At 34.8% G+C, this 13197-nt stretch overlaps 1 protein-coding gene and 1 long non-coding RNA gene across 9 annotated transcripts in view; one reads left to right on the top strand and one right to left on the bottom strand.

Moving 5' to 3' along the window:
• LOC123859873 (uncharacterized) overlaps positions 1-5892 on the bottom strand; it is a 132645-nt gene extending 126753 nt beyond the window's left edge. For all 4 annotated transcript variants that reach the window (XR_010413129.1, XR_010413130.1, XR_010413131.1 and 1 more), the window contains exons 1-2: positions 5484-5892; positions 5028-5089 (exon numbers count right to left, since the gene is read on the bottom strand). This is a non-coding gene — a long non-coding RNA (uncharacterized LOC123859873). The remainder of the gene's footprint in view (positions 1-5027; positions 5090-5483) is intronic.
• Positions 5893-6217: 325 nt separating this feature from the next.
• MEF2C (myocyte enhancer factor 2C) overlaps positions 6218-13197 on the top strand; it is a 172486-nt gene continuing 165506 nt past the window's right edge. For all 5 annotated transcript variants that reach the window (XM_045898130.2, XM_054512806.1, XM_045898147.2 and 2 more), the window contains exon 1: positions 6218-6377. The gene's annotated coding sequence lies outside the window, so the exon portion shown is untranslated. The remainder of the gene's footprint in view (positions 6378-13197) is intronic.

Raw genomic sequence — 13197 nt, 5'->3', positions numbered from 1 at the left:
TATGTGGAATTTAAGAAACAAAACAAAGGGGAAAAAAGACAAAAAAAAAAAAAAAAAAAAAACAGACTCAAATACAGAGAACAAACTGGTGGCTTCCAGAGGGGAGGTAGGTGGAGGGTTGGGTGAAATAAATAAAGGTTATTAGGAGTACACTTATCATGATGAGCACTGAATGATGGATAAGACTGCTGAATCATTATACTGTACTCTTGAAACTAATGCTAATTATACATCAATCAATCAATAATTTAAAAAAATTATAAAAAAGAGGTCCTGAAAGTTGCACTCATGGATTTAAGTCTACAGTATTCCAAAGGAAACACACACACACACATACCTTTTTCAGTTTGCTTTAAATATTGAGTTTCATATTAAGATGGTGTTTGGATTAATAAGCTACAGCTGACCTTTTTTTGGAAACAACTGAGGAGACTTTCTATTCCAGCCAAAATGGACTAAGAGGGGCTATGTGTACCCTCCTTCCTAAAACACAACAATAGCAACAATGACAAAAAATATAAAAAATGGTTTTTTTAAGACATGGACATCAGGCAACAACAAGATCCCTAAGAAATGAGAAGCCAAGGAGATAAATCTGCTTGCCCTGTTTATAGTCTTGAGGGTTTCTTAGCAGAGGCACAGGGACAGTAACTCAAGAGTGGCAAATTCCCTGAGTTGACGAAGCAGGTCTGAAAGTATGGGAGGATAAGGTGGCTATGGTTCCCAGGACGGAGCACCTGGCAGAGAGCTACTGTATAGAGAAAGATCTCCTGAGACCTGCAGGGTCCCACTTGAGAATGTAGCAGAGTACTGATCAGGGCAAATGTTTGAGGAAACTTCCCAAGGCTGGGTATTCCTTAACTCTAAGGAATAAGTAGATCTAAACAATGATCAATATCTGCTAACATCACAAAAAGAGAGAGAACCAGTAGTCTTGCTCAGCCTCCTCCAAATGCATTTGGTCAAGTTCCTAATCTTAATTACCAATTAGTAGAAAAGATATGGGACAGAGGAGCTTATTAAACAACTCCACAGGAAGGCATCAGCAAATACAAACCATGGAGAACTCTACCACCCAAATAATCCAGTTTCCTTAACAAACAAGGACAAATAGATAGAAGGGAAACCTACAGAGTAAAAGAGAAGAGAAATAACCAATTGCAATGTACAGGTCTTACTTGTATTCTGTTTCAAACAGCAAAAAGTAATTATAAAAATTTAAGAGACAATTGAGAAAATCTGAATTTTGATTGTGCGTATTTGATAACAATAAGAAAATACTGACTTTTATATGTGGTTCATTTTTTTGGTGTGATTCATTTTTTTCAGTTAAAAAACAAGTCCTAAAAAAAAACCAAACAAGTCCTAATCTTATAAAGATATCTGCTGAAATATTAAAGAATGAAATTATGTCATGTCTGGAATTGGCTTCCAAATAATTTGGGGTGGGGGTAGGAAGTGGAAATAGGGATATGTTGAAACAAAATTATCCATGAGATGATAGTTGTTTAAGGTAGGAATAGGTGTATGAAAGTTCATTATACCAGCCTCTCTAGTTTTTAGTATATTTCAAATTCTCATAATAAAAATTTAGATAGGTAAATTAGAAATATGTCAATAAATACATAAGAAATTGAGGCAGTGATTCAGAACTCAGAGGTCACTGGCCATGATGAAAACTATTTCTCAGACATGGAGATATCAGAAATGATATTTTACAAGGACATTGAGGACTGTGATTTGTAGCATTCCCTTAATGGAAGACCATATTTTCTCCACACAGAACACTGGCTTTTTAGCAAGGATAGACCTTCTTTCTGAAAATAGACCTGGCAGTATGCAAGTGGTTGACTACCTAATTGAAGACACCAAAAGACATCAAAGGAGACCAAAAACCTGGGTCTACAGATGTGGCTATTATGTCTTCCTGTTCTCTTAATAAGGTTAGGTTTATGAGAATTTTAACAGAGCATATGACTGCTATCCTTCCAACAGCATCCCTGCAATACAAACTCATCCAGTTCAATCTTGCCATTCCTATGAAATGTTCCTGTTTGCTCCTTGTCGCAACTCCACCTTTCAACACACATTTTAATTTTTTGGTTTTGAGGTCAGGAAGATGTCCAAAATTTTTTTTCCCACTCAAATAATTCATTAGAAATATGTTCCATCAAGAATCTAGTTGTTTTTGCAGTAGGAAGGACACTGTGAGTAGCTTGTCCAAGGTTCTGCCAAAAGAAGTCTCCTCTTATCTGAATCTTACCCATTCAAAAGGATATGTTCAAAGCCAATAAATGGAGTTCCTAAAAAGATGAATGTTACATCTTCCATTTTAAAAACTTCCTCATGGTCTCTAGTTCAGTATCCTATAAGTAATCTATAGCCTACATTTCTTACTCAAGAAATGAGCTGATTTGCTGACTTTAAAAAAAAATCAACATAAATTTTAAATTCTCAGTATATTTTAACTAATAATTCTGTCTATAGTATTACTGACTAGTAATATTCTTAAAATATCATGATGCATCCTAATGTTTATTTTCACTAAATGCCTAAAAAGGCCATGGGAGCAGAGCTTTAAAATATGATTTAAAATCTGATGTGTGCTTTGGAAGCAAAATCAGCTTTGGGGACTCAAGGCTAGTGAGCATTTTTGTAGGTTGGTTACATTTTGCACTGCAAGATGCATTACAGAAATTGTAACTGAACTTTTCGAAATATTTATCATCATTGTTACAACTTTCATTAGAGTGTTTTTCTTTTTAGATGCAGTCTTGCTTATAATGCCCATTTTAAAAGTTGCTACCCCAGGCTTATAAAACAAAGTTATAATGTCTTCCCATCAACAGTATTAAAAACATTCATCTCTAAGAAAGTGTTATAAAGAAATTCCACTGCAATTATAACTCAAATATTAAAGAAAATATAAAAAATGATAATGTATTATAGAATACCAAATGATTAGAAATTCTTTGTAAGACTTTAATTTCTGATAAAAGCAAAATACCCATATAGTAGCCACTAGTCACACGTGGCCTATGTAAATTTAGATCAATTAAATTTAAATTATATTCAAAATTCAGTTTCTCCATCAAACTAGCCACATTTCAAATACTCACCAGCCACATGTGGCTACTGGTTACCATACTGGACAATGCAGATATAGAACAATGTCCATCATGTCAGAAAGTTTGATTGAGTAATGATGGTCTTTGTTAGAGAGATCACTACTGATGAATGGATGTGCATATATCAATTTATTTCTCCCAAGTCATTTTTCCTTTAGTATAGGAGGCAGAATTAAACTGATAAAATTTAAATCGCTTTTCTGGAAAATCTATATTCTCATGTAAATATTTAAAACTGTGCCACAAGCATTGCAGTGTAGACATTCTTTTTCCTCTCACCACAAGGAGAATGGAATTTCAAAAGATTCCACCTGCTCAAGATAGGGAATTATGGCATTAGCCAGTCTTCTTCCCCTTTGATTCACATTTTTCTTTATAAAGATCTATTCTAACCCTGCTGCTTTCAAGTTTACCCAGCAATGGCCCAACCTTTATTTTGTGGCAAGGAATTCCTATTTAGAGGGGAGTACTTCAGGTCTCAAAGTACATAGTTGTGAAGTTTGTTAAGTAACATAAGAAAACTCACTTCCTATTCAGGTCCTCCTTCCAGGACAGGAGGCTCTTACACCCTTCCAAAGTACCAACAAATTCCTTAGTCTAACACAACTTCTCATCTCTCAATTCAGAAAGATGCATTTTGTAACATATGTAAAAAGACAAAAACATGGAAAGGCATAAATAATACCACACTGTCATGTGGGAAAGTGAAATGCTCCTAAAGTGAGATACTGAATAGGAAGGGTCTGTCTAATTCAGCAGAGAAACTGAGTGAGATCATCTCTACCATTTATGCTTAGCAAGGAACCATGCTACAATGAAAAGACAGAAATATAAGAGTAACAAAGTAAATGAAAATAGTATGAAAAACTTCTAAACAGGGCTAAACTAGATGCATTTAAATGCAACTCCTGAAAACCTTGATGAACAGTAGTAAGTCTGTATTTAAAAGACTAGATAAACCATATAGCTGATCCAGATGGTAAAAAAAAAAAAAAGCAATCTATAATTATATGAGTATAGAGAGTTTTAAGTATTTTCATGAAAAAGTAAACAATAATGAATAATTATTTAGTATCGAAAATAATTTGACTTTAAAAGTAGAGAGTGCAAATGAGAAAAAAATAATAAAGTCCAAGTAAAGAAATACCTAATACAAGAGTCCAAATATTTGTGAAGTGGATCTTTGTCCAGAATAGTGTGCTGTTTGGAAACAATTTCTACAGTAGATTCAATAGATTCCATGGTTCTGAAAATTAATTAGAACCTTAAAATTAGCTATAGAAATTAGCTACAAACTAATGAGTTTGGGGGAAAAAAAGAAAGAACACAATATGCCAACTTTCCAAGCCTTTCTGCAAATAGACTTTCACATCTTAAAAATTACACTTGCTTTCAAGATTCTTTGCATCCATAACTTCACCTTTTTGCTCACTTGCTCACTCCCCAAGGAAGTCTAAAACCAAATAAACTGCTATAAATGGTTACCAATAAAGTATTATTTTCTAATCAATTTTTTCTTGATTTTTAAAATTGAAAAAGGTTTTATTACAATTAGGTCACTTCTCCTGGCATAAGGCCTCTGAAACATTGTTTCTCAGACACTAATGGGTCTTGGAAAAGTTTGAAACTCTCAATTCATTACGACTTTTGAGTAGCTGTTTTGTACCTAAGAATGAGAATTGATGGAGAGGTTGGGACTAAACACATAATTTTATGAAATATGATGAAAACATAAGGGTTTTGTTATGACGCACATAACAATCAAGAACCTGTTTCTTTTTAGCAAGCTCCTAAAAAGTACCTCCCATATAATTATTAAATAAAAACACTCACTTATTCAGTACTCAGCTAGCTTTTAAACTCTGAATAAGAGAAGTACACAGTGAGAGAGGTACTTACATGGTTTCCTTGGATACTGGATGATGCCATTCAGGTCTATGTTTTTATCTGAAAGTGGTGCCCTGCAGAGAAATGAGGCTTGGTGAGTGGCTGTTTATACATAGTAAGTAAATAGGAACTTTGTTTATTTTACAAAGCAGTTTTTTATTTTGACCCAGATTTCTTTTTCTTATCATACCCAAACCTTGTAAACATCAATAATATGGTAGAACAGGTACTTTGCACAACTCTTGGTAATATCACTTTAAAAATCATAATTATTAAAGCAGAAGCTCAGAATGCTTTGTCTAAGCACATTACTCCTTGGGCTACTTTATATATCTTAACTACTATATTTATGTCAGACAAATCAATGAACACTGCCTGCCTCTCTATTTTCCTTCAAAAGGAATTGTTCTCAAACTGTCAATAAAGAAATTAATCAAAAAAATTCACATAAATGATAAATGTCCTTACCTTAATCAAAGAGTAAGAGAACCCCAGCTTTACCAGCTCCTAAACATCCAGGGTTTCCACAGACATGAACTATCATTTTAAATATAGTAGTGGGTCCTAGACTCTCAATAGTTTAAGGGCTACGAGCACACAATTTTGACATTCAGTCTCTCAGAACTACATGCTGTCTAATTTTGGTAGCATGATTAATCCCTCCTATGTGATAAGTTTTAACCTTCTAATATTTCTCTGGATTGAAAAGAACAAACAAGCTACAGCAAAGAACGGCAACTAACTTTAACGCTTAACACAATTTAATAATCTGAAATGAAGTAAGTGTGTGCTATGTTTCCATTAAAAAGTTTCCAGCCACAATTAATTGAACAAAAACTTGTCTTGTTCCAAGATTATTCTTGGAAATGTAATTTTAAAGTCTGCGTGAAATGAGGAAACTTACTTTTTTACCATATGAAAGCAATCTCATTTTTTAGGAATGATTTTTGGATAGGCTTCCAATTTGATATTTTCCATTTGAACTAACTGCATAGGGGCTTGGCAGGGGGAGGGGAGGGAAGCAATTCTGTGTTCTTTTGCCAGCACTGACAAAGGTCTGGTTGTCAGTGATACCTTTACAGCTAAATTTACCCCAGAGTGACAGGAACAGGTGCACCTCGGCCTGCCAGACACTTGTGCACAGGGATCACGCATCTTACGGCTTGACGATCAAGGGGGGAAAGCCTGGGTCTTCATAGAAAAGGAGAAGAGACAAACGCAGCCCAAACTGGGGGGTTTCTCTTCAAAGCCAGCTGGTCTGGCTTTATTCTACAGGAATTTTTTTACCTGTCAGGGTTTGGACAACAAAGCCCTCAGCAGGTGCTGAAGGGTACAACTTCCTGGAGAAGCAGAAAGGCACTGGTGAGTTTCAATTGCCAAAATATATTTTTTAATCTTTAAAAGTTGATTTTGTTATCTTGGAAGAGGCACTGCTGAGGAACCTACATTCAGAAAGCTGATGAGACCATTGGAATCAGAGCCAACTAACCCAACAGTAGATTTGCCTGGTGTAGAAAGTAGAGCTGTTACCATTTGACAATTTTTTTCATTTAAAAAAAGAGTTTTATAGGAAAGACTTTATATTTTGAATGTTGGTCTCTTTCATTACTAACTCCAATATCTGAAAGATGAAGAATTAATTACATATATGATATTAGACTATTAGAATAAACACACAAATATCATTTCCTCTCTTTTTTACCTAATTCTGTCATAATCTATTCTGAATAAAATGTTTTTTTAATAAATCAAATAAAAATGTGAAATGGTACATGCTCGTTTCAAACGTTTCATGCGCTAACACTTTTTATGTGTGCATGTGACAAGAATATGATTAGAGAGAATATGAAATTAGTTTTATTTATAATACATGTATTGCACAGAATATTTAATAATTAAAAGTGGCAACATTTTCTCATTACCTTACAAAGAGTTTCTTTGGAGAAAAATCTTTGGAATAAACAACTAAGACAGTACTAAAGCATGTTTTTACGTCACTGATTTCCAAAATTAGTACATTTATATATTTGGTATTTTTATTTTGTGAATTCAAAAGTTTAGGCAAAAATATTTTTTTCAGAATAGGATTTTAATTAATACAAAACATGGAAAAATAAGACCACATGTCAGGATATATTTTTAAAAAGTGATTCTATTTCAAGGACTCATTCTTTTAACTACGCTTCACAGCATTTCTCTACAAATTGTTGTATTATACAAATTGAAAACATTTATTTAAGCAAGTAAGGAGCTCAAAGCTAAAGACTATACATAGTAAACATATGAAACCATTTTAACAACCAAATTCCATATTCACAAGCAACATGGGCTAATGAATGTAAAAGACACACAGCACACACCGATCAAGAATGCTATAAATTATTAGCCATAAAATCAATTTTCTGGGCTGCGGGGGGTACAATTGGTGCTTAAGAAGAGAAAGGCTCCTACCAATATAAATTACTAATATTATGAGGTAATTGTTTTTTTCTGATGATCTCGTAAATAATTTTCAATCTACATGCTTAACACACAGTTGTATAGTAGGAAAATAATAAGATCTGACGTTTTTAATGACCACTGCATCTAAAATAATTATCAGATCAATGATGATATGGATAAGCCACAAATTTATAAGTATCATACTCTTTTAGACTGACTTAATTGCTGTTTAAAATTATGAACTGTTTGTGGTTTAAAAAATTACCAGAAATGATCCGGCCAACCAAAAAATCTAATATTTTTAAAACATAATTAAAACCCAAATCTGATTTTCATTCTGAATTATTACATGTAGAATATGGTTCAGAAAGTTAAAGTATATTCTATTTTTTAAAAAGCAATATATTATGGTTTCAAACTGCTATTTCTGTGTGATATTCTGTCATCTTCATTATATTGCTCTGGCACCTAAGTAAACTTGGTCACCACATTTTTTAGATAACTCCATTAGTCTCTTAAAGAATGATTATGTACTGCATGCACTTGATAATTTTGTTATTTATCTGGTCTGTTAAATACTATATTCCTAAAGAATCAGAACACTCACTTCTAGAAATAAGTACAACAAAACTGAACGTATACTCTCAGGTCAACTTTAGAATTACATTTGTGAAGTCTTTATGTACAGTGTAATTACTATACTATTTGTCATTAACACTCAATACAAGCCATACAAAAGCTTCTTCCAAACTATTTTTTATGAGTCTTGTGAATTATTTGTGACTTAGCCTATTAGAGACAATGTTAGGTACAGCCCAAATATTTCCAAGTAACCAAAATTTGTCATTTTAACCATGCCCTGAATTGTGGGCTTCATCTAAAATTTCACGTTTTTTTCTTGTAATTATGGAAAGAAGTTTTAATTCCTAGTACAACTTGCAGCTACGTTTGTACCTTCCAGTAAACCTTCAACTTTTGTGTCACAAAAATACCTATGCCAACTCCCTCAATGTGGAAATGATTTCTTTTAATAAGTCTTAGTCAGAAATTATGATGACGTTGCAATGACTCATATGCATCCTAAAAGTTTAATTTAAAAGCATATTTTTAAATTTTAAGCATTATTTGCAATGCATCTTTGTATCTTAAGAATGGCTTATTTATAGTGGAGAAAAATTAATTTTTCTCCTGTTTCAGAAAGACATTTGAAAAACATTTTGTTTAACCATAGATGCACAGGGAAAATCTTGATTCTCCCAGCAACTAATTTCAATAAATTATACTGTGAATATCGATCTATTTAATTTCAGGACAATGAAGCTTCCAGCTAAAATGGTTTACTTGTAAGTATTTAAAGAAACAAAAATACTTTGGCAGCTTTAAATGTATCTCCTTATTGACCAGCCACCTGACTGACAGCTGTCAACTGTCTGTGGGCCAAATGTAACCCAGTAAAGATAAAAATTACATATTACTCATCCCTGTTGATAATACCTGGTGCCAGTAAGGTTTTCAAGTAGGAATAACTAGACTACAGATATAAAGAAGTAAAAAGGGAATCATTTCCACCACCCACCATCCCCCTTTGTCATTAACTTATTTCCCCTTCCTTTTCTTCTTATCCCACTTCTCTTGATGCCCATATCTCACACCTACAAAGAGTTAATTTCCTTAAAGGAACTTCAGATGTATGTAACAAGTGTGTGACTATGAAAATCCTGGGCAGCCAGGTAGTGATGCCCACACATTTCTTTCAATCAAATCTTCTTTTGAGCTCATGGAGTGTTTGAATTGTGGGAAAGAGTCTTTGATGCTTTCAACTACTCATTTAAAAAAAAAATGAAATGGAAGCACAAAAATAAAATTTACCCAAGGTCACCAACGTGAGGATGTAGATGTAGACTTGGCTCTACCCCCCAACTTCACATCCAGTGATTTTTTTTTTCTATTAGACTTTAAACATGTGGACAATAAAACTATAAGTAAAAGAGAACACATGGAAAATTAATGGGAGTGACATTCCATTGGGGAACTGTTTGCAGCCACCAAACTTAATACCTTATTAGAGAAATACAGTTTTATCAAAGCATATTAAAATGCAGCTCTAAAAAAAAGAACATAAACACATTTAAATATCTATGTTATAAACTCTTTTTTAGATTCTCCTTACTATTTAAACTGATTTCCAAACTGAAAATATTTATGGTGTATATGAAACAGCAGAAAGAAAAAAATAATAAATGGCAATATATATGTTTAGAAGATAAATGCATAAATGAAAAGTTCAGGTTGAAAAATTTGTCTGAAATATTAGAAAATAATTAAAAATACCAAATATACCAAAGCATAAGCACACATACATTACCTAAGTACAGAATATACTAAACAGTTCACATAACCAACTCAACAACTAACTAGCGTCCTGTGTGTGTGGGTGTGGGTGGGTGGGTGTGTGTGTGTTAATTACAAAACCTATCTGGACCCCAGAGGCCCCATCAGCAAGTGTTTCCTAACAGCTCAGAAATTCTATGACTCAACAATCCTGTATTAATATAAGTATCTTGTATTTATTCAAATTATTATTAATTATATTAACATTTTATATTGCTATAATATAATTTGTTGATAATGCTGCACATCATACTGATTCAATCAAGGTCATGAAAATAGATTCAAAATAAATATTTTATTCTTCTCTGACCCTCTAGAAAAGAAATCATTTAGGAGATAACTACCATGTTCTGAATTTAAAAGGATTTATTTTAACCCTGAGCTTTGGAGCTGTATTTGCCTGTGAGAAGTGTTTGCTTTAAAACCAAAACAAGCAAATGAATTTTTTAAAAGGGGAGGAACCTAAAACATTAATATAGGATATGGGAGGAAATTGTGGACAGGATTTCCCTGCAAGGAATTGGTCTAGAATAATCTTCAACAGCTCTATGATACCATTTAGCACCTAAATTATACAAAATATCTAAATTTACAAATGTATTTGCTTATTCTATTACATTTAGTCCAAATCAACATTATTAATCAGCAAACCACTTAATAATATGCGATAACAGTATGCAAATCAATTGCAAGCAAAATAATCAGTAAATAATATCCATTTCTAATAATTGTGAAAGACAAGGGTGTCAAAGCAAAATGTGCAAAAAATCCTGCATCTCAAAGGGTGTTAGTGAAAGTGAATGACTTTTCTCTCAGCTGCCTTTGAAGGATCTTAAATGTTTTCTCGTTAGAGCTAAAGAGTACTGTCCGAAGAGCACTGAGCAGAAGTAGGCAGCTCTGAGTCGCAATCTCTGTTTCACTGCTCAGTAATTTTGTGACTGGAAACAAGTCATGTAATCTCTGGGAGGACTCTGAAGGGATGTGACTCTTTGCGGGGCTATGCATAACTCAGAGGAAAAGGCAATTCTAGAAGGTGTTTATCCAGTAGAAGGTGTTTCTCTTGCTTCATGTGAGGTCCCAAAAGAATTCTGGACAATATGGGTGGGTTCCGGCCTCCAATAGCCTGCCCTGCCCCCTCCCTACTGTTATAAGAAGCCCACCATATTGGTGGCATTCCAAATAATTAAAACTAACACCAGTTTTTAGCCTGTAAGATGAGTGTGGAAAATAAAATCACTTTACAATACACTACTGACCAGCTAGCCATATTTTTCCTACTTGGGTACCTTGGTAACAAAACATGAAAGGTCTCAACCTTCAAAATTACATTATCACACATAGCTTTGAACTTTTCAGTACACTTTATAAGTCTGAGTTGCCACACACACACAAAAACTTAATAGCCATTTAATGTTTTCAGTTTTATAAAACGGGACATTTTTAAAAATGAAAAAAAAATATTCACCACACTTGCTGCTGTAAGCCTGCTTGAGAACATGTTTGCTCGTGTCAGAAAAATGTTGGAACGAGAAACAGTCTCATCAGAGAACCCCCTTAATCTGAAGGGTTAAAAATATCTGGATCCAAGAGAGGTTAACAGCAACATCTGGCTATGCAGAGGGGTTAAAAGGCTGGGAATACGGATCCCCCTGTTGTCTGGGATGACAATGTCATGAAGGCCCTATATGATTGCTCGGCAGGCAAGAGGTAATTATCAAGCTCATAAGGAATATTTGTATTAATTGGAAGTCTTTTTAGGGAAAAGCCACATTTCTCAGGTGATTGTGAATGGGACTAGTCCTGGTTGCCAGGAATCTAGGCTCAAGCAGCCGGCAGCCACTGAAGCATGAATGTGTTCTCAGCTCAGTTGTCACTAACGGTAGAGGTCGCGGGATCTGAAACCTATTTTACAGGTTTTGCTGAGATACTGGGATCCAAGAGTTCATCCAAGAAAAGATAAGCACTGACCCTCAGTTACGTAAAGATGAAGAACTGTACAGAAATTTGAGAGAATTGGGTCCCCGCATTGCTTAATCAGTCTTCTAATCACAACGGGCAGAATATATGTCGCATGTCCTTTTTGATTGTTTACAGTATGAGCCAAGACAAGCAATGGAAAGATTCATATCACTCTGATCTCTCATTGTTACTATTTTGAAAAGAGTTCACTAATTTAGAAGTTCCATAAAACTTACCATTAGTTGAGAGCGTGGGAACGAATAATGTAGCAAATGTCAGGTTAAGGAATTAGAAGTCTTCGCAGATCTTATGATCACCCTTACCCTAAGGCAGTGGCTTGCAAGCAAAATCTTATGATCACCCTTTACCCTAAGGCTGTGGCTTGCAAGCAAACTATACGTAAGAAACACCCAAGGAGCTAGTTACAATGCAGATTCCTGAGGTTGTTGCTCAGGAGATCTGAGATGGGGCCTAAGAATCTGAGTGAATCTGAAGGCCTCTGATAAACTGTTCTCTGTGCTAGATTGTTCAGTCCTCACTAGAGCCTCTTCTCTTCTTCAAGAGGGTCGGTTCTCTTGCTTTGCAGTAGCAAGAAAACCAGCACCCTTGGGCGCCGGGGTGGCTCAGTCGGTTGGGTGACTGCCTTCAGCTCAGGTCATGATCCTGGAGTCCCGGGATCGAGTCCCGCATCGGGCTCCCTGCTCAGTGGGGAGTCTGCTTCTCTCTCTGACCCTCCCCCCTCTCATGTGCTCTCTCTCTCAAATAAATAAATAAAATCTTAAAAAAAAAAAAAAAAGAAAGAAAACCAGCACCCAGCGATCTCAGGCCCTAGGAGACCAAAGGAAGCCTATGGATACAGCTACAGAAGTTCTAGGGTCCATTTTTATTTATTGTTAGATATACTTGCACTTAAATAGTTTTAATTATTTCTATGTAGATGGGCAAATGGTAAGGTTCACCCAACACTAGAGATGAGCGAAAAATCATTCTCAAGTTCTACTTGAGTTTCAGGCACTGAGTAAAACAGCTTTAAATATGAACAATGGCTTGAATTGACTCTTCAGAAAAGTCATTAGAAAATAGTGCAGAGAGTGCTTGTTACGAGAAGTATATATGCATATACATTCAAGTTTTAGAATACTCAATTGATCATCACTGACCCAGGGAGTTTAGAAGGCTATGGCCCAGCAATAACATAGAGGAAACCACAGGCTTTATTCTCCTGTGCGCAAGTTGTTTTGTGGCCATAGGCAACCCAAACTAGAGTCTCACAGCTACCAAAGGGTGAGGTGAGAATGTGTGGAACAGGTGTAGATGGATGAACATAAATCCTTCGAAAATAGATAAACAACACAAGCACATGCCTTATTCACTGTGAGTTAATCACTGT

This window comes from Mirounga angustirostris, unplaced genomic scaffold (assembly GCF_029215605.1).
Source record: "Mirounga angustirostris isolate CCGP_5_RB_7025 unplaced genomic scaffold, mMirAng1.0.hap1 SCAF_7, whole genome shotgun sequence".
Lineage (NCBI taxonomy): Eukaryota > Metazoa > Chordata > Mammalia > Carnivora > Phocidae > Mirounga > Mirounga angustirostris.
Note: the sequence above shows the minus strand (reverse complement) of the source record. Positions and strands in the feature narration are given on the sequence as shown.